Genomic DNA, 23,606 nt, shown 5'->3' on the forward strand with positions numbered 1-23,606 from the left:
CCTAAGGAACAATGTTTGTCTCTTCTCTCTCGCTGGCCACGAAGCTACAGGCTCCTTGAGGTGCGACCATGAGCAACACCCAGTCATACTGTCCACACACCAGAGAGGCCCTTGTCACACTCGACAGCGCTGAGGGGAGCTGCTTGGGGGAGCGGCCTACCCATGGTGGAAGGGAGCCCCTCGTAGCCTCGTCTGGTCCAGTTCGGCTCTCAGGGTCTCCAGGTTTAGAATCAGCTGGGCCTATGAAAAAGCAAATGACACAGCCTGCACCGCTTGCTTTCTGGATGTAAAATGACTTGCACCAAAATGTGTAGAACAGGTTATAGGAGTAGTTATCAACTCCAAATATTTTAATTGTGAGAAAATATTCTCTAAGTGTCCCATAGCAAATAGAAGCACTCAGAACAGTATTAAACCCTATAAACCATAATGAATAAGAAGTTCCATCTCAGGTGTAGAAAAGCTTCTGGAGGAAACACGGCAAGCCATTAACAATGATGAAGTCTGTAGAGAGAAGCTGGACTTGGGACGGGGCTTCGGGTAGGGGGGCAGGACTCACTCTATTGCCCTCGCTCCTCTCATTGCTTTAAACTGTATCCATGGAGCTCACCTGCATTCCTGGGCATTCCTCACATTCATTCCTCTACACCCCACTTCTTCATGGGGTAAAACAAGTCAAACGGGCCAAGTTTCTGAGTCACTTGACTCAACCTGGCAGCTCTGTGCTGTCGGCCATGGCAGTCACTCGCCTCCTGCAGCCCCTGAGCACGTGAGACAGGCTGGTGCAAACCTCGATGTGGAAATCACACAGGATTTCAAGACTCGCAGTGAAAAAAGGACGTCAAATAGCCTGTTGGTTTTTAAGAAAGTTTAGATTGCATATGTGGCTCATATTATCTTTCTAACGGACAGCACAGTCCACGTGAAAGGCTCACGCTTTGTCTCAGCTTTCGGGTGAACCCAGAAAGGACTACTCAGAATTCTGAACCACACACAACGGCCACACACTCTAAATCCATCTATAATGCAAACACATTCAGTGTTCAAAACCAGAAATGCTATACATGTTACAGCAGTGGATTAGCCATAAGGAAAATGTAACTCGACATCTGCTAAGCATCTTTAGTGACTGGAACAATGAACCCAGCTCAATTCAGCTCTTAACAAATTGCTAAACGATTTAGAGATTTAAGTAGCTTGTTGTTTTGCATTTCTTCTAATTGCTTTTTAACATTTTTAGCTTCCCATAGGAGAGAATTCTGAAAAAGATACAAACAGCTTTAGTGTCAATTCTTACAGATGTTGCATGGACTGCGGGATGGCTACTCTTCTGTCTGAAAGCATAAAGCACCTTGGGATGAGTGGCGGACCTCGCGCCCAGAGTGAAGTGCCAGCAAGAGGCTGGATGACAACTTTTAACATTAACTTGTACACAGACAATCTCCTCCTTCCCTGACTGATCTTTTAGATACAAGGAGGCCAGGTCCCGGCAGAAGTGAAACTGCTTATAGCTTTTTGCAGTTCAGTGGTCACTCAGGAAACTGGCGCAGGTTTCACATGCCAAATTCAAGCCTGAGACAAAACTATCCCCACCTCAGGGCCAGCCCACAGTTCAGGGTGAAGTGAGGGGACCACACTGTGTGGTCTCTAGTGAGGTGTGTGTTTCATCTTGGGTTTTGTGGGGGGAAAACGTGCCACAGAACTTGTAGTGACCATTGGTCTCTCTCAGACAAGCGTTGCCCAAACGCCAACCTCGGGGAAGGTTCTGGGCCTCGTCTTTAGGGCACTGGTGCAGGTGGGACAGGTTTTCACCGAACCTGAACCAGAATGTTGCCCACTGAGCTGCTCTGGTAGAGGTTCTCAGCCATTTTTCAAAGCAAATGAAAAGAGAGAAGGCTGGAGTTGGAATATGAGAATACTTGCTTTTAGTTGATTCAGTCTTTTCTATCACTTTATGTAAAAGATCCTGAACTAAACTTATTGATTTGACTGTGTCAGGCCTTAGCTTAGCTGCATCATGCGGGATTCCTTTGTCATGGTTGCCACGTGGTCTGTGGGATCTTAGCTCCCCAACCAGCCATCGAACCTGTGTCCCTGACCTTGCAAGGCAGACTCTCAGTCACTGGACTGCCAGCAAAGCCCCAGAAATAAACTTCTAAGAAAGAAACGAAAGGGTGAGGGTGGACCTAGAAGAAAGTTCTAGCATGGTGGCTGGTAACACTGGGGCCATCAGTGGATCCGGCTCTCTGACGCTTTCTGTAAAGGTTGCAGGCACACATCTATGTCTGTTCCTTTACACACTGCCTGTGGATGCTGTCACGCTTATTCACTAGCATGAAATGCTGCTACTCAATTATTCATACCAGTAAAGACATTCACTCCGGGGCCCTCTATGGGAAGAGTTTTCCAACTCCTATGCTGGAGATTTCCCCCACACACAGGCCGGGCCAGGCCGGGCCAGGCCAGAAGCGCCTCTTTCTAAAGAGGCCATGGGGCTGGCTCACCTTACCCTCCAAAGCTGCCATTCTCTCCTTCAGATGAAGCTGAAGTTTCTCATCTGATTCGCATAGAAGCTTATCCAAGGTATCTGATAAGCATTTATTGTGCTCTTCATTTTTAGTCTCTGCATCGCCTAAAACAGGAAAAACAAAAACTCATAAACTTCAAGAGCAAGTATGGTCTTTCTTTTAAAACACCAGGGAGCCGCGACGTGAGCGGCCTATGTCTTGGTTCCCGAGGCAGTCCCCTCCCATGGCCACCTCTGGTGGGCTCTTAAGCATCACCAGAGCAGATGGGCAGGTGCAGAGGGAGGCAGGGACTTCACTTGTCAAAGGTCACTCCCAATGCTTCTCTTTGGCAGAGCACCTGGTGGACCTTACTGGCACCAGATATTACTCGTCGCAGGGGCTTGGGGAGCAAGCAGATTTACACTCAGAAACAAGCAGACTTTAAAGGGGATCGGCTTACACACATGTTGGTGGAGGAATTTCCCAGTATACAAACAGAATCTTGAGTCTGGATTAAGGGGGTAAAATGAATTCAATTTATAAAGCAAAAGGTGAGAAAATTCATTTTGGAAAAAAAGCCAGTGGAGATAGGCTTTCACATATTTGTCTTTACATGCAACATCACTTGAATTCTTTGAAATAATTGCTGTTGTTCAGTTGCTCAGTCGTGTCTGACCCTTTGTGACCCCATGGACTGCAGCACGCCAGGCTTCCCTGTCCTTCACTATTTCCCAGAAGTTGCTCAAACTCATGTCCATCGAGTCAGTGATGCCATCCAACCATCTCGTCCTCTGTCACACCTTCTCCTCCTGCCTTCGCTCTTTCCCAGCATCAGGATCTTTTCCAAGGAGTGTGTTCTTCGCATCAGGTGCCCAAGTATTGAATCTTCAGCTTCAGCATCAGTCCTTCCAATGAATATTCAGGACTGATTTCCTTTAGGATTCATTGGTTTGATTGCCATACAGTCCAGGGGACTCTCGAGTCTTTTCCAACACCTCAGTTGAAAAGCATCAATTCTTTGATGCTCAGCCTTCTTCATGGTCCAACTCTCACATCCGTACATGACTACTGGAAAATCCGTTTCTTTAAGTAGGTGGACCTTTGATGGCAAATGATGATCTTAGTTTTTTGTTTTTTTTTAATGTTCAGTTTCAAGCCATCTTTTTCACTTTTTTTCACCTTCATCAAGAGGCTCTTCATCAAGGTCCTCGTGGCTTTCTGCCATAAGGATGGTGTCATCTGCATATCTGAGGTTATTGATATTTCTCCTGATAATCTTGATTCTAGCTTTTTCTTCATCCAGTCCAGCATTTCTCATGATGTACTCTGGATATAAGTTAAATAAGGAGGACGATAATATACAGCCTTGACTTACTCCTTTCCTGATTTTGAACCAGTCTGTTGTTCCATATCCAGTTCTAACTGTTGCTTCTTGACCTGCATACAAATTTCTTAGGAGGCAGGTCAGGTGGTCTGGTATTCCCATCTCTTGATGAATTTTCCACCGTTTTTTTGTGATACACACAGTCAAAGGCTCTGGTGTAGTCAATTAAGCAGAAGTATGTGCTTTTCTGTAAGTCTCTTGCTTTTTCAATGACCCAACATATGTTGGAAATTTGATCTCTGATTCCTCTGCCTTTTCTAAATCCAGCTTGAACATCTGGAAGTTCATAGTTCACATACTACTGAAACCTGCCTTGGAGAATTTTGAGCATTACTTTGCTACCGTGTGAGATGAATGCAATTGTGCAGTAGTTTGAGCATTCTTTGGCATTGCCTTTCTTTGGGATTGGAATGAAAACGGACCTTTTCCAGTCCGGTGGCCACTGCTGAGTTTTTCCAAATTTGCTGGCATATTGGGTTCAGCACTTTCACAGCATCATCTTTCAGGATTTGAAATAGCTCAACTGGAATTCCATCACGTCCACTAGCTTTGTTCGTAGTGATGCTTCCTAAGGCCCACTTGACTTCACATTCCAGGATGTCTGGCTCTAGGTGAGTGATCACACCATCGTGAATATCTTGGTTCTGAAGATCTTTTTTGTACAGTTCTTCTGTGTATTCTTGCCACCTCTTCTTAATATCTTCTGCTTTTGTTAGGTCCATACCATGTCTGTCCTTTATTGTGCTATCTTTGCAGGAAAAGTTCCCTTGGTGTCTCTAATTTTCTTGGAGAGATCTCTAGTCTTTCCCATTCTATTGCTTTCCTCTATTTCTTTGGATTGATCACTGAGGAAGGCTTTCTTATCTCTCCTTGCTATTCTTTGGAACTCTGCACTCAAATGGGTATATCTTTCCTTTTCTCCTTTGCCTTTTGCTTCTCTTCTTTTCACAGCTATTTGTGTGGCCTCCTCAGAAAACCATTTTGCCTTTTTTGCATTTCTTTTTTTGGGGGGATGGTCTTGATTACTGTTTCCTGTACAATGTCACCAACTTCCGCCCATAATTCTTCAGGCATTCTATCAGATTTATTCCTTTGAATCTCTTTTATCACTTCCACTACATAATTGTAAGGGATTTGATTTAGGTCATACCTGAATTGTCTAGTGGTTTTCCCGACTTTCTTCAATAGAAGTATGAATTTAGCAATAAAGAGTTCATGATCTGAGCCACAGTCAGCTTCCGGTCTTGTTTTTGCTGACTGTATAGAGCTTCTCTATCTTTGGCTGCAAAGAGTATAATCTGTCTGATTGTGGTGTTGACCATCTGGTGATGTCCATGTGTAGAGTCTTCTCTTGTGTTGTTGGAAGAGGGTGTTTGCTATGACCAGCGTGTTCTCCTGGCAAAACTCTATTAGTCTATGCCCTGCTTCATTCTGTACTCCAAGGCTAAATTTGCTGTTACTCCAGCTATTTCTTGACAAATTAAGGTGCGTGAGTGTAAAGTCACTTCATTCGTGTCCCACTCTGTGCGACCCTATGTGCTGTAGCCTGCCAGGCTCCTCTGTCCATGGTATTCTCCAGGCAAGAACAATGGAGTGGATTGCCATGCCCTCCTCCAGGGGATCTTCCAGACCCACATAGTGGCACCTGTGAAGCTGCACAAATTAGCGGGGGGGTCATATGTATTTTCATTTTGTAATCTATGGCTTTGTACTATTAAAAGACTCTTAGTTCTTGGAGGATCTCTTCAGTATTGAAATGTTGCTGCGATGAGCTGTGACAGATGCCAGGATACTTGGCCTCTGGAGGAAAGGAATTCGATCCAGTGCCAGTGATGAGGCTTGATTGCTCAGAGCTTTTTATGTAATAAAGTTTTATTAAAGTATAAAGGAGATAGAGAAAGCTTCTGATATATGTCAGGAGCCACCACGAGAGATCCCAACCATGACAAACGTCATGTGGAGAGGACCTGACAGACAAAGGCGAAACAGGACTCAAGGGATTCTCTGGATCTGCTCCAGCATCTACCCCAAAACTAAAATCTGTCTGTCTACTCTTTATTATATTATGCTTTTCACCAACTTTTTTGACATTTACAGGGGGCTATCCCTGACCACCTTTTTCTGAAACAAATCAACTTAGGGCTATAGTTACTAAGTCTCCTGGGCTTGAAAGGAACATTTTTCCTGTAACCCCTCTGTTACTATTTTAGCTTGTTTGGCAGGTTTATCCACATTCTTACAACTAATGCACATGATTGTTCACAACACCCCAAGCATAACCTTCGAGCGATAAAAAAGCTTTATTAAAATAATACTGCATTGTTGAGCCAATGTTTGCTGCTGAGTTTCCTTGTCCTTTACCCAATGTGCGCCTGGGAGTACATTAACAAAAATAGTTGGTATGCAAGAAAAACAAGCAGTAGCCTTGGCATTAGCAACATAAAACCCTTGAGTTAGTAAGTTCTTTCTTTGTTGTAACCCACTGTGCCTTTGTTCCATAAGAATGTATCTCTGTTTCTTGAGGGGGACTGTAGACTAAAACGATAAAGGGAAAACAGGTTTTCTGGGCGACCAACCTTTATCAAAAAAGAGTTACAAAATGTTAACAGGCCACAGGGCCAGAAGATGGTGTGCACAACATAAGACCCTTGTTTATAAAAAGCTATACAAAAAATGTCCTGCTTTTGATAAGGGTGAAACTGATGTAATGTTGAGCTGACTCTATATAACTCTGTATCTTTCACTTCTGGAAATATGCAACTTAGGGTATAAAAGCTCCTTTTGAAAATAAAGCTACAGACCTGGCTTCATCAGAGCTTGGTCTCCCTGTGTCATTTTTTTTTTTTCCTTTTCATGCTTTTTTCCTCTCTGTTCTTTTTTTAGGATGACTACTTAAAACACAGGGGCTCTCTGTTCACTTTTTGCCTGGGCTTCTAAGACCCTATCGGGAAGGCGCCCTGCGTCTTCACCAGGGAGAGGGCGCCCTGCATCCTAACCTCATCTGAGAGGGCGCCTGCGGACTCTGTGAACAGAACAAGTTCTGTGTCAGGAACTTTATTGGCTTTCTGTGTAAACCAAGGAAGATTAAGCCTATTTTTCCCCCCTTTTATCTATCTCCTTTACTTTCTCTATTTGCCGACACCGTTCTCCTGAGGGAATCCCTGGATCCAACTGGGGCTGGACCCCGCTAAGTGGCACCCGAAACAGGGTCCCGAAGGTAAGTCTCCCCCATTGTACAGTTTTTCGAACAGCTAGGACCCCACTCAGGATGCTGCAGACCCCCCTGCATAAAATAGATAAAGTAAAAAACAGTGGGAAGTAAAAATCTTTTTGACGAAGAGGTAAAAAAGATAATTTTCTGACACGGGTAACAGTGAGTCAAAAGAATGACAACTCTTTATAGGAGTAATCTTACAACTGTTAAACAAAAGAGGAATTAAGTTTAAGAAAGCTAATGTTCAATCCTTTTTACATTTGTACAAGAGCAATGTCCTTGGTTTCCAGAAGAGGGCACTGTTAACCTAGATATCTGGGAACAAGTAGGGAAGCCCCTAAAAACTTATTACACTTTACATGGCCCAGAAAAGGTCCCCACTGACACCTTTTCTCTATGAAATATGATTAGAGACTCTTTAGATCCTGCTCATGAATCTGGTTAATCCACTACATTAATTGCCAACGTGATTTAGTAATAAAATATATAAATAACTTACATTAATTTATTAAAATGTATTATTATTATTTTGTAATTAAATAATATAATTTTAATATTAATAAATGTTTATGAATCTAATAATATATAAATGTATTACATTTATTACATAATGCTATTATTACATTATTATATTATATATTATATATATTATACTTATGTATATACACATACATTATATATGATTAATATTTAATATTAGCTACGAATTACATTATAATTATTTACATTACATAAATAATATTACAAAAATTTATTGTAAATACTTATATTTACAGTATATTACTTTAATTAATTAAAATGTACAATTATATAAATACATATATTTATTTATGACAATGCATAAATAATTATAAATTATTAATAAAAACAATTCGTTAATTGTTTATAATTAATATACTTCACCTCAAGATGAAAAAGATTTAAAAGAGGCAGCAGCCCGATACCATTCTAATAAAGATTGGTCTTTTTTAGCTAAAAATGCTCCTAAGAGCTTAAGAGAAACATCCCCAACCAGACCATCCATAAGATTCAGTCACCAAACAGTTAAAAGATCTCCGGAACAGGGAAAGAGAAACATGAGCCAAAAAGGGTTCCTGTAGATGCTTTTGCTCTGTGGAATGTGATTAGAAATGTCCTGGACCCCCGTCATGAGGCTGTTAGATAGCCTGTGGGGGAGGCTATGGCGGTGGATGGTGGTGGGTCTCCACTTTCTGCGCAGATCATATTTTTCTACCATTGATGAAGAAAAGGAGGGAGACTGTGCTCTACCTCCTGAGAAAGGAGGGGGCTTACAGGGCACTGCAGCTGGGCGCCCTGGCGAGCCCCCTGCCCCTCTACGCAAACCTTTAAAAACTTATCCACCACTTTCTGATTTAAGGCGATCGCCACCGCCTCTGTTTGCGCCTCCCAGGGCCCTCCCGATCTCTGAGTCGGGAGGCACCTAACAAGTCAAGAGTCTTCGGAATAGTGTTTTATGTAGTGGTATCTGAGCCAATAACGAAACTTGTAACAGTAGTTGCCTGGATTCTTCAAAAAAAAAAAAATGATAATAATCCTGGCTTTAAAATCTGTCTTATCTCCTGGTAGGCCTTATCACACCTCATCACTGGACCCGGCTTTTTTCCCTCAGGCTTTCCTAGGTATTCTTGCTCATTTTTCATGTGAAACTTAGAATCAGTTTATCCTGAAAATCAGTCTGAATGGCTGTTAATTAGGATTGCATTAGATGTTAGACTAACGAGAAGTGACATTTATATGACATTCAATCTGATCATTGAGAATACTGTGTGTCTTCACAATGACCCAAGTGCTTGCAGGTGTGTAGTTTCCTCCAGATGGTGTTGAAGTTTCCTTTATGTTCCCTCTGGAAACACTGGGCATCTGTACTGGAGATGCGGCATGAATGCAGCAGACACAAATTCCTGCCCTTGGACTTTTGGCTACCTGAGGTCATGAAGATATTCCCCTATGTCATCTACCGGTTTTTCTTTCCTTTCCACTTAGGTTCACTATTCACTTGGAACTGACTTCTGTTGGATCAATTTTATTCCATCTAGATGGGCAGTTAATTAAGCAGCATTTACTTTAAATCTACTTGCCTGCTCACTGGTACTGAGTCAGTGAGTGAATGAATGAAAGTCACTTAGTCGTGTCTGACTCTTTTCAGCCACCTGGACTGTACACTCCATGGAATTCTCTAGGCCAGAATACTGGAGTGGGTAGCTTATCCCTTCTCTAGTGGATCTTCCCAAGCCAGGAATCGAACTGGGGTCTCCTACATGGCATGCAGATTCTTTACCATCTGAGCTATCAGGGAAGTCACTGGTACTAGTAGTGTAATAAAGCAAGTACTCATGTATGGGCAGAACTAGATATATCTCAAAGACAGAATCAACTTTATTTTCTTCAATTCATGTCTGGAACTGGTGGAAGGAAGGACCCAAGAATGGAATCGTTGTTTGGGCCTGAGAAACAATAAGCAGTGATTACTATGGGGGGAGGGGTGGGGGGGGGCATCTGCAGGAACAGAGTAGAGGCAGAAAGTCATGGCTGTGGCCCTGCTGATACTGAGGCAGATCTTAGACTTCAGAATGAAGATGGGAGGTAGGCAGGTGGAGATGAAAGTATCAAGTTATATCTCTGAGCACCATTCCCTTTACAAAATTAGTTCTCTGAAAGCAAAAAAGTATTAAGATCCTCCATGTAGTCAAAAATCTGTGTACACTTTACAGTGAGCCCTCTATAACCTCGGTTTAATGTCTGTGGATTCAAAAACCATGGGACATGCCATAGTATATATTTATTGAAAAAAATACAGGTGTAAGTGGACCTGTGCAGTTCAAATCTGTGTGGTTTGAGGGGTAACTGTGTTTGTAATGCATTTTGCTTATCCATTGCCCATGGATGAACGTTTGGGTTGCATCTCCCTTTTGTCTGTTGTGAATGGTGCTGGTATGAATATTCGTGTACAAGTATCTGTTGGAGTCCCTACTGGCAATTCTTTTGGGTTTAGACCTAGAGTAGTTTTGTTTCAGGAAGGAGGACCCCTTCCAGGGCCCGAAGCTGGGCTCTTGTCTAACACTCAGAAATGAATTGTCCAAGGAGACACATGTGCTGACAAATCAAGAGATTTTATTGGGAAAGGGCACCCGGGTGGAGAGCAGTAGGGTAAGGGAACCCAGGAGAACTCCTCTGCCGCGTGGCTCGCAGTCTTGGGGTTTATGGTGATGGGATTAGTTTCCGGGTGGTCTTTGGCCAATCATTCTAATTCAGAGTCTTTCCTGGTGGTGCACGCATCGCTCAGCCAAGATGGATGCTAGCGAGAGGGATTCTGGGAAGTGGATGGACACACAGTGTCTCCTTTTAACATTTCCCGAACTCTTCCTGTTGGTGGTGGCTTATTAGTTTCGTATTCCTTATCAGGATCTCCTGTCATAAAACAACTCATGCAAATGGTTACTATGGTGCCTGGCCAGGGTGGGCAGTTTCAATTAGTGTGCTTCCCCTAACAGTTTTGCCAGCTCATAGGTCAATTTTAACTTTTTGAGGAATGTGTGAATTTTTTTCCACAGTGGCCACATCATCTTCCATTCTCCCCAGCAAGATACAGGGTTCCAGTGTCTCCACGTTCTCCCACCACTTGTTAATCCTGTGCACTCTTGTCATATTCTGTTGTTTCTGATCTTTACATTGAAGCTATCTTAGATGTGAGATAGTTTCTCATTGTGGTTTTAACTTGCATTTCTCTAGTGACAAACCATGTTAAGTATCGTTTCATGACCTTAGTATAATCCACATGCAGTAAAATTTAAGGGTATAGTTTTATGTTTTCTGACAGATAAATACACCCATGTACAGCCACCACAAGCAAGATACAGAATGTTTCCATCACCACAAATCTTCTCTTGTCCTTTTCCCAACCATTTTGATCAACACCAGGCAGCCAATGATTTGCTGGTTTCGAGAGATTAGATCTATTTTCTAGGATTTCATAAAAACCGGATCTTGTGTTTGCATTTGTGTCAGACTTCTTTTGTTTGGCATAATAGGTTTTCTGTTGTTGCTTTTTGTTTGTTTTTAAATTTCCTTAATTTATTTCTAATAACCATCAGGGCTTTTCCTGAAAAGGAAATGTCCCCATTTTTTATAACATTTATCAGAAATATATGGATACTATTTTATTTTTTATGCTGTCTGTGGCATTCGTAATTTTTCGTTTTTTTTACAATTTGGCTACGCTGGGTCTCAGTTGCAGTTTGTGGGATACAGTTCCCTGACTATGAATCAATCTGGGCTCCCTGCTTTGGGAGTGCAGAGTCGTAGCACCAGGACCACCTATATGTTTTCTCTTTTTAAAATTGTGTCATAGTCATTTTACAATGTTACATTATTCTCTGCTGTACAATGAAGTAAATCATTTATATGTGCATATATATCTGCTCCCCTTTGAGCTTCCCACCCACCCCCTCATTCCTCTTCTTTAGGTCAATGGAGAGCACCAAGCTGAGCTCCGTATATTAGACAGCTGCTCTCCACTAGCTGTCTGGTTAAAGACCTGAGGATTATTAGAAATAAATAAAGGAAATTTAAAAACAAACAAAAGCAACAACAGGAAACGTACATCTTAACAGGGCATTCATGTCCCTGCTGGCCTCTCAGTTTGCCCCTCCCCCCTCTCCTGCTGCGTCGTCAAGGTCCTTCTCTGTGTCTGTGCCTCTATGTGGGCTCTGGCGATAAGGGCCTCAGCACCATTTTCCATATACGCTGTGCTTAGCTGCTCAATCCTGTTCATTCTGTTGCCTGCAAGGCTCCTCTGCCAAAGGGGATTCTCCACACAAGTATACTAGAGTGGGTTGCCATGCCCTTTTCCAGGGTGTCTTCCCAAACCAGGGATCAAACTCAGGTTTCCCACATTGCAGGCAGATTCTTTACTCTCTGAGCCACAAGGGAAGCCCAACAATAGTGGAACGGGTAGCTTATCCTTTCTTAGGGGATATTGCCAACCCAGGAATTGAACCGTGGTCTCTGGCATTACAGGAAGATTCTTTACCAGCTGAGCTACTATGGAAGCCTACAGATAGACAGAAAAACATATAAATTCATATATACATATATATATATATATGAAGAGATATATATATATATATATGAAGATACAATATATGTTTTTGTTTTTCTGTCTCATTTCACTTTATGACTGACCGTCCATCCACATGTCTTCAGAGGACCCACTTTCATTCCTTTAACGCCTACATAATATTACACTGTATATATGTAGCACTCTTCCTTACCCATTTCGCAGTTGATGGACATTTAGGTTGATTCCATGTCCTGCTGCTGCTAAGTCACTTCAGTCGTGTCTGATTCTGTGCAATCCCATAGACGGCAGCCCACCAGGTTCCCCCGTCCCTGGGATTCTCCAGGCAAGAATACTGGAGTGGGTTCCCATTTCCTTCTCCAATGCATGAAAGTGAAATTGAAAGTGAACTCACTCAGTCCTGTCCAGCTCTTCCTGTCCCCATGGACTGTAATCTACCAGGCTCCTCCATCCATGGGATTTTCCAGGCAAGAGTACTGGAGTGGGTTGCCATTTCCTTCTCCAGATTTCATGTCCTAGTTATTGTAAATAGGGCTGCAATGAACATGAGCGTGCATCTATCTTTTTGAATTATGGTAGTCTCAGCAAACCCAGTGGGATTGCTGGGTGGTATGGTAGTTCTCTTTTCAGTTTTTTAAGGAACCTACATACTGCCCCCCAAAGTGGCTATGTCAATTTACATTCCCACCAACAATTCATGGGGTCACAAAGAGTCAGACATGACTGAGCGACTGAATTGAACTGAACTGAATAGTGATAGAATAGTGAGTGATGTTGAGATTCTGTTGTGTTTGGTATTCCATCCTATGACTTACTTATACAATGAATAAGTACATTTGAATAGATTCTGATCGACCCTTTGCACTATATAAAATGACAGGCTTAGACAAATGCATATTGACAGGTATCCATCCTAAACGATCACTTCCAATTCCCCACTCCGTGATCTGCTTATCATCTATGTAGCTTTACCTTTCCAAGAATGTCACAATGGCGTCATACTGGGTGCAGCCTTTTCAACTGGATTCTTTCACTTAGCCATGTGCATCTAAGATTTATCCCTTTCAAGGTTGATGTTTCATTCCTTTCCACTGTTGAGTGTTATTCCTTTGCATGTATATAGGAGGAAAATAAATTTCCCTCTCCCCTTCCAGGTTCTTGGTTGAGCCCTCCTTCTCCATCATTAAACACAAATTATCAGGAGAAAGAAGTTTAATGAACATGTATACCTTTTGCATAGAGAGGAGATGCCAAGGAAAACTGAGTCCTCCCTGAAATGACCAAAGACTTCACCATAAATAGCTCTTCAACCCCAAACAGAAGAAAGACCTTGAGGGGAAGGCAGAGGCCATTTATGGCAGGTTATCATGCAAAGCACAGTAAATAAACAGAAGATTGTTTGCAGATTTAAGTCCTGACTTCCTCACTGATAAGTGTTCCTTCCTTGAGATGTAATTATTCCTCTCCTAGGTTCAAAGGGGGACACCCTTACAAATGGAGATTTCTCTCATAAATGTAAATGTACCTCACAAAAGGGTAACCTCAGTCTTCCCTGGCAAGCTAGCTGCTAAAAATCTGCCTGCTAATGCGCTGGACACAGGTTCTATCCCGGATCCAGGAGTATCCCACATGCCTCAGAGCAGCTGAGCTCATGCACCACAACTACTGAGCCAGCGCTCTAGAGCTGGGGAGCCACAACTACTACATGCAGGCGCCACAACTACTGAAGCCTGCACACCTAGAGCCCACGCTCTGCAACAAGAGCAGAACCAGCTCTCCACAGCTAGAGAAAGGCCTCTCAAAGCAACGAAGACACAGCATGGCCATAAAGAAATGAACACATTTAAAACAAAATAGGGGGCAACCTCTACTCAGGTTTTTATTATTATTATTTTAAATTAAACTAAACTAACTCATGTCAGACATAATTTGGGGTGGTGTGTTCTGGTCCCCTTGATATCTGTGTACACCAATTTGCTTGCACATTCATCTACTGAAAGATATCCTGATTTCTTCAAGTTTGTAGCCATTGTGAATAGAACTGCTGTGCAAAACTGCATCCTCGTTTGCATTTGGATGTAGAATTTCAGAGCAACTGCGTAAATACTGAAAGCATGATTGTTGGATCCCAAGGTGAAACCTGTGAGCTTTGGGGAAAACTACCAGACTGCCTCTCATGGGGACTGTACATGCATTCCACCAGCAATGAGGAATTGCTGTTGTTCCTCACCCTCCAGCAATTAGTATTATCTTATATTTGGCATTTAGCAGTCCTAAGAGGTGTGGTGTGATATATCACGATTTTCATTTGTAATTCCCTGACTGTACATGATGGTGAGCCTGTGTGCTATTTATTTTTAACAACTAAGGAAATTCTGACATGTGTTGCAAATTGAGTAAAGTTTGAAGTCATATGCCAAGTGAAACAAGCTAAACAGTAATGGACAAATAATCTATGATTCCACTGTGAGATGTCCAGATAAGTCCACTGCAAACACAAAGTAGAATAAGGCTGCCAGGGGATAAGGGGAGTTGGACCTGTTGGACTTGAACAAGGGCCAGTGACCGTGCACGATGATGGTGGTGGTCAGTCAGTCAGTTCAGTCGCTCAGTCGAATCTGACTCTGTGACCCCATGAATCACAGCACACCAGGCCTCCCTGTCCATCACCAACTCCTGCAGTTTACCCAAAGCATGTCCATTGAGTCAGTGATGCCATCTAACCATCTCACCCTCTGTGGTCCCCTTTTCCTCCAGCCTTCAATCTTTCCCAACATCAGGGTCTTTTCAAATGAGTCAGCTCTTCGCATCAGGTGGCCAAAATGTTGGAGTTTCAGCTTCAACATCAGTCCTTCCAACGAACACCCAGGACTGATTTCCTTTAGGATGGACTGGTTGGATCTTGTAGTCCAAGGGACACTCAAGAGTCTTCTCCAACACCACAGTTCAAAAGCATCAGTTTTTCTGCGCTGAGCATGAGACACAGGACACAGCCAGCAGTAACACCTTCTCACACAGATTTCCAGTCAGTGCCTGTCAACCTTCTACACCCTTGGTTTCTCTCCTTTGGGTCTGAGAGCTCAAGGCCTCATGAAATTGAGGTGTTCTCCTTCTCAGAAAATGGAACTTGGCACACAGCGCCATGCCTCATTCTGCCAGCCAAGGCTATCAGCTCCTCTTACTGAAGAGCCATGTGTCACACGTGTCCTATAAAAATCCTCAAATTAACAACAATGCCAACAAGAAGACCTAGGGTGGGGGAGGGCTGAGTTTAATGAAATTATCACCAGATGTGCCAGACTGCCAGCTGCTAAGGTATGTGGCATCAACTTCCCACTGGCCTGACATCTTGGAGGTCATATCCTCAAACTGGTGACAAGACACCTATGAGGGACACTGTGGCAACATGATCAGCAGGTAGTGAAACCTGGAGGGAAAAGTGGAAGTGGACAGAAGGTGGATCCTGCAGCAAGAGTAGGTTCTCCGAGTTGCTGTGCTTGGCATGTGCTATGCTTAGTTGCTCAGTCATGTCTGACTCTTTGCGACCTCATGAACTGTGGCCTTCCATGCTCCTCTATCCATGGGGATTTTCCAGGCAAGAATACTGGAGTAGGGGATCTTCCCAACCCAGGGATCGAACCCACGTCTCCTGCATTGCAGGCAGATTCTTTTACCGTCCAAGCCTTCCCAGAAGAGAGATTGTAAATGGAACTGAGTAAAGGTCAGGTTATTTGACCAGAGACCAAGCCCTTGGCCTCTGAAAGCTCTTGAATTTTTATTTGCTTTGCTCTCACTACTGTTTCTTGACTTTCCAAGAATTTCAGAAGGTTAGGGGGTAGGGAGAGGAGAGCAGTGAATGATCAAGGAGAATTGTAGTCCTACAACTAAACTATGATCCTAAGATATTGTCTTATATCTTATATAAGACATATATAAAAAGACTTCCACCTCCACGAACCCAACTCAGGAGATATTCAGAGTTTGAATGTTGCCAAAGAAATTTTCATTTCCTTCTTTCATATTGCATAATGCATCCTCCTTAATTTTCAGTCTCTAAAATCTAAATTAATGGGGACATCTGCTTCTAGCAGATGCAGTCAGTGTTGTCTTGCCACCACCAGTATGCAATCATAAAACCAAAAGAAGAAAAAGAGGAGTAAAAAGGACAACACGGTACAGCTTCCAGAAACCAGACCCTTTCCCAAATCACCCCCTTTCCACACCCATCTTGCTTCTTCCCATGTGTCACAATCTGCTGTCATAATTCAACTGCAAATACACATGTGTGCTCAGTCATTTCAGGCATGTCCGACTCAGTGCATCCCTATGGACTGTAGCCCACCAGGATTCTCTGTCCATGGGATTCTCCATGCAACAATACTGGAGTGGGTTGTCTTGCCCTCCTCCAGGCGATCTTCCTGACCTAGGGATCAAACTTTTATCCCTAGTCTTCTGTGCGTCCTAAATTGGCAGATGGGTTCTATACCACCAGAGTCACCTGGGAAGCACCCTGCTATAAATATACTTAACAGGAAATGCACTCCAGGCCTGTTTGGTCTCTCGTCAATCAAAAACCACCAAGATTTGGTCAGAACTGAAAAATTCAAACAATAAAATCTTTGTAAAGACAAACTACACTCAAGGAATCTATATGCCCCTGACCAGTTCAGCTACAAACGACTCCAAAGGGGAGAGTCTAACTCTTTCTGGGGAGAGGGGTGCCCCACTCCCAGCCCGATGGTCGTTAGGTCCCCCAGCATTGCTTTTGCTCTAGGCCAAAGCTGTCCAGTGAAGTGTACTATGGACTACAAACTCAAGCTCCATATAACACCTTAAATTTTCTAGTAACCACATTTAAAAACATAAAGAAGCAGATGAAATTAATTTTCAAATTATATTTTAATCCAGTAAACAAAAAGTATTATCATTTCAACATGTGATCAATATGTCACAAGTCATGGCTGGCGTGCAGGTAAGTCTGACCTTATTTTGATGACTAAATACATTCCTTTCTAAGACAAAGTGCCACTCCTAGGATGGGAAGCTAAAATGGGAACCCCTTTACCTTGGGAGTAAGCCTGTCAGGTAAAACACAAGACATCTAGTTAAATTTGGTTTTCAGTGAATAATTTTTAGTATAAGTACATCCCAAGTATTGCAGGAGATGGACTTCTACTAAACAAAAGAAAAAAAAAAGTTTTCATTGTTTCCCTAAAATTCAAATTTAACTGGGATTCGTGTATTTCTGTTTGGTAAATCCAGCCACCTAAAAAGCATGATTAGAATGGATTCCTTCTTTAGCTAAAAGAGAGTACATCAGTGGTGGGTGAACACAGCTCTCTCCCATCAGGGCCAGAGTTAACGATCACGGGAGGATGACGTGTCATCAGGTGGCCAGTAGGGTTCAGAAGTGCAAAGGTGCGTCTTCCTTGGCCCAGCACAGACCACAAGGTACTGGCACCCCCACAAAAGACCAGGCGATAAAGGCAGAGGAGATGAAGGCAGAGGGAGAAAACATGGCCAGTTCAGGAAGCAGCAGAAGGTGATGGTGCCCAGGAGGTCACAGGCCAGCCTGCTGGGGAGCCTCACAGTTCAAGGTGTGAAGCGCTCTTCCCAGGGTTCAGTGGTGATCACACCTGCAGGAAGGTGCACAGCTAAGCAGTAGGGGGTCACTGAAGCCCAGTGGCTACTCTGCTCCACCCTTGTTTCTTTTCCATGAAGGTAACAAACTATCTGTACATCCTGTACTCCCATGAACCTTGTACAAGACCTTGATCTTAATGCAGCATCTGCACCTTTCCAACATGCTGTAGGATTTTCTTTACCAATCAAATTGTTCTTTATTTTTACTTTATGTACTAAGAACTCTCACAATGGGTGACGAGAGAGAAGTATCGTGTCCAACTTATTAGATATTCCTTAGTATCTTCCAAGAGAGAGTGGTGAAACATGCCCCCCCAAATTCCTAAATTTCCTCAGAATTGCAAAACAGTAGTACCTGGTTAAAGCTAAGGGGCACGGTGGGCCCAGAACCTTGGGGAAGATGTGTTTCAGGTTAATTTAGTATTGAGCATGTGTATGGCTAGGAGGAATGATTCAGAGCGTCTCATACAGTAGATCAGGGTGGACCTTAGGAAACTCCAGTTTTAACCACTTCCCAGGTGATGCTAACACGGCTGGTCCAGTGATGACACTTGGAGAACCACTGACTTACGCAAGGAGACAGCTTCCACAGAAACTGAAACAGCACTTTTTGAGACACTTACTCTATTTTATTCTGAGAGCTTCCTCACATGGAGAACCCAGATGCCAACTTGAAAATTAGCAGAGTAGCTCTTCCACAACTAAGGTTGTAAAGAAAAAACAATATGGAGATGCATTGGAAGGGAGAGATAGAGTCTAGTCAGGACCCATACTCCTGATGGGTAACCCAGAATTAGGAGGGGACATTACCAACTTGGTATCTTCCCTGGGAGGACATGCTGAGCACCTGAGCCCTGGTGACCTGAATGAGGAAGACAAGCCCCCATATCTTGATTTGAAACCAGCAGAGCTACGTCTGGGAGAGAGCTGGGGGCTGTGGTAAGCCAAGACCCCATGCTTAATAGGTTAGTGCCAAACTTACTGACGCTGAATGTTGTCAGTAATGACGCTCAATGTAGCCACAGGTCACATGGGAAAGAGAATTATATACTAATTTTAGGACACGTGCCAAAGGGGCAAGGATTTCTTGAAACTTTATCCAGGGATGAAATCACTTGACATTTAAAAAAATCTTCCCTGTACCCAGCTGTCCCAGTGCTAGAAGGAGACTTTTCTGACATTCCTCACTTACCTTGCTAGCACTGCTTGCCCTGCTATGTCTCTGTGTTCCCTGTGGAACAGACATATCCAGCCCAGCCATGCCCACAACGCTCCTCCAAAATGGCTTTGCCCTCAAGGGCCTGGATTCCCACACAATCGCCTCCTTTCCTACCATTCACGGTGGGTGGACTCAGCTGTGACTTGCATCCCCTCAAGTTGATTCCCACTTCAGGTCAGCTCCAGCCAGAACTACACCTGCAACTGTTGAGGTGGGGCTTACATTCAGCTGCACTGGGGGCCAGCCAGACCCACCAGCATGCCCAAAGCAACGCATGCACATCTAACAGAACACCAAACTCAGCCTACACAGGAGACACCCTGGATTTCCTGTCTCTGGTGACCTGGGGGAACTGTTCCTTTGGGCCGCATAGGAGACACTCTACAAAAATCCACTTATTCAGACATAGTTCATCTACCTAATATTAATGCATAGAAACAAAAAGGCAAAATAAAGAGACAAAGAATCTATGCTAAATGAACAGCTAAGACATAAACTCAGAAAAAGAACTAAACAAGATGGAGATAAATAATCTACATCGAATGACTGCAAAGTAAGGGTCATAAAGATATTTACTGGGTCTTCCCTGCTGGTTCATTTGTTAAGATTTTTCAGACAATGTAGGCAACAAGGGTTCAACCCGTGGTCTGGGAACTAAGATCCCAGGCTGTGGGGCAAGTAAAGCTGCATGTCACAGCTGTTGAACTCATGTACCCTAGAGCCTGTGCTCCACAAGAGAAGACAGAATGATGGGAAGCCCACGCACCATAACTGAGTGCAGCCCCCACTCTATGCAACTAGAGAAAGCCAATGACACAGCAAGCCCCAGTGGACCCATTAAATAAACGAATAAAAGATATTTACTTGTATCAGGGGAAGCATGAAAGAACAGAGTGAGAACTCCACAAACAGGCAATAAGTATAAAAAAGAACTGATTATAATGGAAGAATACAATAACTGACATGAAAAATACAGCAGATGAGTCAAGAGATTGGATGATTCAGAGGACAGATCAGTAAGCTGACATACAGAGCAGTGCCGGTGCACTGGGCTGACCCAGAGGGAGGGGGCGGGGCCTCAGGATGGGGAGCACATGTGCACCCGTGGCGGATTCATGTCAATGTAGAGCAGAACCACTACCGTACTGTAAAGTAATTAGCCTCCACTTAAAATAAATACATTTATATTTAAAAAAAAAGACAAAGAAATACAGAGTAGTGGAAATCACCCGATCTGAGCACCAAAAAGAAGAAAATAAGCCAAAAAATTGAGGATAGTTTAAGGCATTTGGTGGATAATATCAAACATACTAACATTCACATTATAGGAATTCAAGGAGAAGAGAGAAAGATAAACTCTCCCTTGAAGAAACAATGACTGAAAATTTCCCTATATTGTTGAAGGAACCACACCCAGGTCCAAGAAGCACAGAGAGTCCAACACAGAGTAAACCAAAGGAGAAACATGCCAAGACATATACTAATCAAACTAAGAAAAACTTAGCAAAAAGAGAAAATATTAAAAGCAGAAAGGGAAAAGCAACAAAGAACAAGGGAATCCCCATAAGTTTAACAGCTGATCTTTCTGAAGAAACGCTGCAGGCCAGAAGGGTGTGGCATGATATACTTAAAGTTATGAAAGGGAAAAACTTACCAGCAAGACTACTCCAACCAGCTATGACCTCACTCAGATTCAAAGAACTCAGTACCTTTACAAATAAGCAAAAGTTAAAAAATTCAGCACCACCAAAGTAGCTTTACAAAACAAATATTAAAGGATGCTCTCTAGGCAGGAAATAGAAGGGAGTGAATAGACATGGAAAAAAACAGAATAATAAAGTATATAATAGTATCATGCATAGCAATAATTACCTTACCTATAAATGGATAAAATGGTCCAACTGAAACACAGACTGGCTGAATGGAAACAGAAACAAGCCCCATATAAATGTTGTCGATAATACATGCACCTCAGACCTAGGGACACACACAGACTAAAACTGAGGGCCTGGAAAAAAGGTATCCCATGCAAATGGAAATCAAAAGAAAGCTGGAGTAGCAATTCTCATCTCAGATAAAACAGACTTTTAAATAAATACTATTACAAGAGACAAGGAAGGACACTACATAATGATAAAGAGATCGATCCAGGAAGAGGATATTGCAATAATAATACACACGCATCCAACACAGGAGCACCTAAATACGTAAGACAAATACAAATAACCAAAAAACAGGGAATCGACAGTAAGAAAATAATACTAGGGGACTTTAACACCCCACTTATACCAATGGACAGATCACCCACAAAGAAAATTAATATAGAAACATAAGCCTTAAATCACACATTAGACTAGATGGACCTTATTGATATCTTTAGCATATTCCATCACCAAACAGCAGAATACATTTTTTTTTTTTTCTCAAGTGCACATGAAACACTCTCTGAAATGGATCACGTCTTGGGTCGCAAATCAAGCCTTGCAAATTTTAAGAAACTGAAATCACAGCAAGAATCTTTTCTGATCACACTGATACATGATTAAGGATCATTTATAGGAAAATTTGTAAAAAACACAAACACATGGAGAAATCAAACAGGTCACTGAAGAAATCAAAGAGGAAATTTAAAAATACCTAAAAACAAATGGCAATGAATAAATGATAACCCAAAACCTATGTGATGCAATAAATCAATGCTAAGAGGGAAGTTTATAGCAATACAAGAAGCCTACCTCAAGAAATGAAAAGAACATCAAATAAACAACCTAATCTAACACCTAAAGAACCTAGAAAAAGAGGAAAATGGCCGCAAAACCTCCAAAGTGAGCAGAAGGAAAGAAATCATAAAGATCAGAGCAGAAATAAATGGAAATGAAGGAAACACGAGCAAAGATCAATAGAACAATAAGATACGTCTTGGAGAACATAAACAAAATTGACAAATCATTAGCCGGACTCATCAAGAAAAACAAGGAGAAGACTCAAAGCAACTTGAAATGACAAAGGAGATGTTACAACAGACCACACAGAAAGACAAAGGGTCATAAGAGACAATTAGAAATAACTGCATGACAATAAAATGGATATCCTGGAACAAAAGGACAAATTCTTAGAAAAGTACAATCTTCTAAAGACTGAACCAGGAACAAATAGAAAATATGAATAAATCAAGCACAATAATTGAAATATTATTTAAATTAAAATAAATTAAATATTAATTTAAATAAATCAATTTAATAGTTAACAGTTAATGTAATCAATATAATAAATTACTTTACAATATTAATACAATAAATAATTTAATATTTAATAATTAAATTAACTCAATAATTTAATTTAATAATTTCCATTATTAAATTTAAAAATATTCAATTATTCAAGTACAAAGGAATCGTCCCATTGGGACAATGTGGTATCCATGTGGGAAGGTAAGTTGGATCCCTACCTCACAAAACACCACCAAACCAATTAGGCACATACTAAAAACCAACAATTGAAGGAAAAACTTTACAAAATTTTGAACAATTTTTGATGAGGGAATATCTTTTCTTTAAATTGAGGTATTGTTGATTTGCAATAATTTGTTTGTTTAAGGTGTACAGCAAAGTGATTCAGTGATTCAGCCTCTCAGGTGCTTCCTTGGACAAAATTCATTCCCTTTGGGAGGCCCCTGGGCCATGCCCTCAGAACAGCTGCTGCTGCTAAGTCGCTTCAGTCATGTCGGACTCTGTGTGACCCCATAGACCCACCAGGCTCCCCTGTCCCTGGGATTCTCCAGGCAAGAACACTGGAGTGGGTTGCCATTTCCTTCTCCAATGCATGAAAGAGAAAAGTGAAAGGGAAGTCGCTCAGTCCTCTCCGACTCTCTGCAACCCCATGGACTGCAGCCTACAAGGCTCCTCTGCCCATGGGACTTTCCAGGCAAGAGTACTGGAGTGGGTTGCCATTGCCTTCTCTGTCAGAACAGCTAAGAATCCTGAATAGGCAAAGCAGCAAGCATATGGTGGTGCTTGTGGGGGTTTTTAGACTGAATAAATTATTCGACCAATATAAGAAACTGGAGAAGGCAATGGCACCCCACTCCAGTGTTCTTGCCTGGAGAATCCCAGGGACCGGGGAGCCTGGTGGGCTGCCGTCTATGGGGTCGCACAGAGTCAGACACGACTGAAGTGACTTAGCAGTAGCAGTGGTAGCAATACAAGAAACAAGTCCAGAGGTTAAGAGAGGATCTCCAAACCTACCTTCAAACAGGAAGTCTTGCTCCCTTGAATGTGGGTGTGTGAAACAGCGCTTGGGAAAGGAAGAGGTGTGTCATGAATATTTTGTCTGCAGAGGACAAAGCGGTGTGTAGAGAGGATGTGCAGGCACGTCCCAGGACACTGAGCACACGGACACATGGACTGGACTCTCAGCCCTGCTCTGGGGGCATCACACTATCTCTACCCCTGACACAGGGTGAGCAGCTTGCACGTATCCTGGAGAGTATGGTCACATGACCTGGACCTGACCAATCGGTGTGTTCCATCCTCCCTGGCCAC

General features: G+C 42.5%; 1 long non-coding RNA gene across 1 annotated transcript; it reads right to left on the minus strand.

Annotated features, from left to right (window-relative positions):
* Positions 1–104: 104 nt before the first annotated feature.
* On the minus strand, positions 105–23,550 carry LOC147350655 (uncharacterized). Its single transcript, XR_015149050.1, has 3 exons — positions 23,310–23,550; positions 2,510–2,632; positions 105–240 (listed from the first exon to the last, which is right to left on the minus strand). It is a non-coding gene; the product is annotated as an uncharacterized LOC147350655 (long non-coding RNA).
* Positions 23,551–23,606: the final 56 nt, after the last annotated feature.

Source organism: Bos grunniens, chromosome 20 (genome assembly GCF_055505025.1).
Source record: "Bos grunniens cultivar Pamir isolate PY7600 chromosome 20, Bosgru_T2T1.0, whole genome shotgun sequence".
NCBI classification, from domain to species: domain Eukaryota; kingdom Metazoa; phylum Chordata; class Mammalia; order Artiodactyla; family Bovidae; genus Bos; species Bos grunniens.